The sequence below is a fragment of the Miscanthus floridulus genome, chromosome 10 (assembly GCF_019320115.1).
Source record: "Miscanthus floridulus cultivar M001 chromosome 10, ASM1932011v1, whole genome shotgun sequence".
NCBI classification, from domain to species: Eukaryota; Viridiplantae; Streptophyta; class Magnoliopsida; order Poales; family Poaceae; genus Miscanthus; species Miscanthus floridulus.
In genome coordinates this window covers 38783681-38788971 of record NC_089589.1, presented here as the reverse complement: position 1 = coordinate 38788971, position 5291 = coordinate 38783681, and the positions used below count along the sequence as shown (strand labels likewise).

The following is a 5291-nucleotide window of genomic DNA, read 5'->3' as shown; positions in this document are numbered from 1 at the left end:
GAAATTTCGGCCGAATTTCGCAAAATTCGGTAATTTCGGTGGTGGCCGAAATTTTGGCGATACCGAAATTAAAAACCTTGATGTGGATATGGTGTTAGAACATGAACAAAGAGATAGCATAGATATATATTTTTTTATTCATTTTAGGTCTTAAATTTATCCTTAAGTTTGCAATACTTATCTCCAATAAGATCGGGACCACGTTAGATTGTTTTGCAGTATCTAAGTATCTCAAGCTCACACAGTACAGAGATTGGAATGACAGATATGATAAAAACAGAGGACAGATCACATCCGGACATGGTGATGTAATTTGTTAGGACGTTCTCAGTACTACCTTGAAACAGTCCCAACCCTTTTCTAATAATCTGGATGCTGGCATGATGCTGCCACATGTTGTCTGCCCTCGGCCCCCTCAAGCTTGTATGTCCACCTGAGAAATATGGGAGAGAAGGTGCCACAGGTCCCCAACTTCCTTTTTGTAACCTGCCAAATGAGGGCAGCCAGCAATGGACAAATACTGGAGTCTGTTACGGCGTTGTATGGAGTGGGGCAGGGATTCAAGGGCAGTGCATCTTTCAAGAAGAAGCCGTCGAAGTGCAGAGAGTTCTCCTATCCACTCCGGCAGCACAGTCACCGCGCTGCATTCTTCCAATCTGAGCGTGTGAAGAGATGTGAGGTGCTGAATCACCTCAGGCAGCTGGTTCAGATTGTGCCAACCACCGATGTGAAGTCTCACGAGGCATCTAAGGTGCCGCATTGATTGAGGAAGGCTGGCCATCAATGGGGTTTCCAAGACAAGCAGCTGTTGTAGAGAGCTCAGTTCCCCAAGCCACTCAGGAAATTTGACAAGATTGGAACATTGCTTGACTTCCAGCCGCTTGAGGGACGTGAGGCTACAAATGCTCTCTGGTAATTGTGTCAGGTCATTGCAGAGGCAGATTTCCAAGCACTCCAGTCCGGTGAGATGATGCAGTAATTCCCAGCCAGACATTGATGCCGCCATTCCTTCTAGTCTCAAATCCTTGAGGTGAGAAAGCAGATGGGAGGGCGAGCTTTCCGGAGATAGCAGCAGCTCATAATTGCTATTTTTCAATGATAACCTCTGCAAAGAAGACGGGAAGCATGGTTTCACAACCAATTTCGGGCAGTCCACTATGATCAGAGTGGACAGGAGGGGGAAACAATAATATTTCTCTGGAACATCAGAACCACATGCTATAATCTGCAGCTCCTCCAAATTAGGCATTCTGCACAGTCGCAACTTCTTCAGTAAAGGCAATTGCACAAGCCCTCGCATATGCTTCAAGTTTGGTGATTGCTGCAGCTGTAAATTTGTTAGACAAAGGAACTGAGACAAAGGAACTGAGTCACTTTGCTTCGTCATCCAACGCGGCAAACAGGGACCTCGGTAACCTCTTATGACCAATTCCCTAATTTGAGATGGTGGTTCAAGATAGTCCAGCACAACCAGGTCATGATTCATGTCTGATACTGAAGCCTCTTCCATTTGATTCTGGGACCAGTTCAACATCAAAAACTCTGTATTCTTCTGCTTCAAGAAAGCATTCTTCGCATCACTTGGATTTCTTAAATATTGAAGGTTGGTGATTTCAAGGCGACCACTTATCATTTTAAGATTTCCAAGCTCTAAGATCCTTGCATCATCTACACCAGCCCCAATAACAAACAAGCCCAGCTTTCTTAAACAAGTCAGCTTTCCGAATCCTGATGGAAAGCAACACAGTTTGTGACAACCAATTAGACATAAAACTTCAAGCCTTCTTAACTTCACTATATCTTCAGGAAGATCCACTAATTCCATGCACCAACTAAGGTCTATACATTCTAGATTATGGTTCAAAGTGACCCAGTTAGGTAGTTCTGCAATATTGGTATGAGAAAGGTTCAGAGAACGTAAGGTGTGACAAGCAAATGTGCTTGGCAGGTGTCGAAGACTCTTACAACCAGCCAAATTAATTGTCTGTAACCTGCCAAAGTCCCCAATCAATTCAGTTGTACCGACATTATGACATTTAACAACCTGAAGCACCCTCAGGTTTTCAATTTTACCAACAGAGTTTGGTAACTCTCTGAGCTTCTCACATCGATATAGTAGCAAGTATTGAAGATTTTGACAATCACCAATTGATTCAGGTAAACTCTCAAGGTCAGTACCCTGCAACAGCTCTAGAGTTCTCAGCTTCATAAGCTTGCCAATAGAGTCTGGTAATGTCACAAAACCTCTGCAATTTACCAAATGAAGCGTCTGCAAGTTCTGACAGCTTGAGATAGCTTCCGGAAGTTCACTGCATCTAAGATTATACATTTCAAGATACCTAAGAAATTTAAACTTCAATATGAACATTGGAAATGGAGTGTCAGTTGCATATTGTAGAATAGCACTGCGGACATAGCAACTCTTTTTAAATGGTTTCTTCAATGATAGGTTACCACCAGATACATAGAGAGCACGTGCCTTGTTAAGTAAGCTCCCATCGACCTTCTCACTGCATGAGTTCAAAGATAAATATCTGCATGTGTAAGTACTGTTTCCCGACATGTTCCTCGGTAAGGATGTCACCATTTCATGCTGTAAAATTTGTCGACTGAGATCATGGATAAGGTCGTGCATCCTGTATGCAGTTTGTTTAGTATGCTGACTTTTGAATGGTGATTCTTGAAGAAAACCCACTTTCACAAGGGAATCAAAGTAATCACTTCCGATATCTTCAAGCTGACATGCATTCATTGGATGGATGAAGCCATGGGCTATCCATTGGGCAATCAGGTGGTCTTTGTTGATTCCATATCCTTTTGGGAATATAGAGCAAATTGTAAAGCATCGTTTCAAATGGTCTGCCAAATGAAAGTAGCTCAGTTGCAACGATGCAAATGCTCGATCTTTTATATCCTGATGATTCCATAAATTGCTGCTTTCTATGGCCTTCAAAGTATTTATTTCCCTCTTGTCACGGAGTACACCCCCAAGAGTTCTGATTGCTAGTGGTACTCCACCACATTTATTCACAATCTTCTTTCCAACTTTTATAAATTCAGAGTCCAAATCTTCCTGTGTCCGACCGGAACTCTTTAGGAAAAAAATCCAACTGTCACTCTCTGATAAGAACTCCAAGTTTAAGATACACATAGATCCAACTGCTTCTGCAACCTTCTGATCACGAGTAGTTAGTAGAACCCTGCTTCCATGTGCACCACTGCGTATGTGAACCATGAATTGTTTCCAATCATCCCTGTCGTCATGCCAAGCATCATCTAGGACAAGAAGAAACTTCTTACCACTCAACCTTTTCGAAATTGCATTAACCATGTACTGTTGGGTGTGACGATCTGCTTTTTTCTTAGCAATAGATTCAAATAGCTTAACGATAAGCTTTTCCAAATCAAATTCTTGGGACACATGGACCCATAAAATTGAATCTTTGAAGTGCTCTTTTGTCCTCTTGTCAAGGCAGATCAGTTTGGCCAATGTAGTTTTGCCAGATCCGCCTATTCCAACGATAGAAACTATCCAGCCATTCAGTCCTTCATCAGACTCTATAAGGCTAGATATGATGTCATCCTTCTTCTTATCCCTCACGGGTATACTGAACTCTTCAACTTTACTTATGAATGACAACTCGCCAGTTATCGGTCTGCTTGGAACAGATGGATCCACTCCAGAATTGTCCAGTACAGTATTTATGTCACTTCTTTGCTTGACAATTGCAGCAAACCTCACCTTGATTCCCTTGATCTTAGAGGCCACCTTGCATCGGAAAAGAAATAACATTGGTTTTGCACAGAAGCAGTCAGCCATAGCATGATTGTCAGCATCGATGTCTATCTTGTGTTTCTCAGCTTCTAGGTGGACTTCATCAAGCAAATCTTCAATATCATACGCCAAATCCTTTAATTTTGTTTTCCAGTAAAACGATGGAACATTCTCTATTGCTCTATCTTCAAATTTGGAGAACCATCTCGTAATCTCATTAAGTAGTTCCTGGAGTTCATGGAGGTCTTTTCTCACACCCATTACGGAGGCAAACTTGCTGGTTATCAATGCAACTAGCTTGTTCCCTGTGACCTTTAAAAGTCCAGATACTAAAGCAGCCTCCATATTTCCCAGAGGCACGTGTAGGATCCCAGGTAGCTGAATGTTTCATAATAGAGAATTGCAATGAGTTTTACAAGCCAACAATAATATTAAGTACAGTGCTAAAATGACAAAACAAATTGTCAACTCGGAAATAAAAATATGAAAAATGAATGACCTCAGAAATAATTACTTTACATGAGTTGCATGGAAACTATATTCATATATTCAAACTTAGTGGTTTAACAAGAGAATTGCAATGAGTTTTACAAGAGAAGTTTTTTTTGGAGAACTATAAATGAATGTTCGGATTACATAGGGTAACAACTGGCAGCTAAAAATTAGCTTAGTCCATCTAAACAGAAAGACTAATAAATGAGCTAATTTTTAGCAAAACCCATGGCTAGTTGTTAGCATGTTAGGCTCAACTAGCTGATAAAACCTATTGGGTAAGGATCTAAACATCCACTGGTTAACAGTTAACTGACTATCTTTTAGCTAACTACTTTTTTAGCTCTGGATAATATTAGTTTTAGCCGATAAAACACAATTAGAGTTTCTACAGTATTGAATATGATGCCACATAAATTTCTACAGTATTAAATATGATGCCACATAAATATTTTGCACAAGAGTTAAGTAAATAAATGAGACCTAAAAACCATTCAGCTGACATACTAGTTTCAGCGACGGCGACATCACCAGTTCATGTGGGGCCCGCCCAAGAGCGTTGCGCCGCCTCGCTGGCCATGCCATGTTCTCACAACACACCACCCGCCTCGCCGCCGACCACGTCCCCCCGATTCGCCGCCCAGCCACGCACCAACCTCACCGGCCAGGCCGCCATGCCACACCTCCTCACCGGGCCTCCTTGGATTTGGATCTGCCATGGGGATTGGCGAAGAAGGTTGCGCTCCAGTAGATCTCCTGGAACCTTCGTTCGCAAGCGCGCAACAAGGTCTCTAGCTGGTGGCGGCACTCTTGCTGGCCCTCTCAGAGATCCCATGGCCACCCCTACCTTCTTTCCTGTGGCGGCCTCGACGCCGTGACTCCGGCGACCGCCCCTACTTTCTTCGCTTATCCGCATGGCCACCCTCTTCCTCGACTCTAGCAGCCCTGTTCCGATGATGGGCCCTACCCTGATGGTGGCCTTGCCCCCTACTAACGACGAAGAAGGACTAGCCGTGCCAAGCGG

The 5291-nt window shown here is 42.9% G+C and overlaps 1 pseudogene; it reads right to left on the bottom strand.

Annotated features, from left to right (window-relative positions):
• Positions 1-415: 415 nt before the first annotated feature.
• Positions 416-4123, bottom strand: LOC136486244 (disease resistance protein RGA2-like; annotated as a pseudogene).
• Between the last annotated feature and the right edge of the window lie 1168 nt (positions 4124-5291).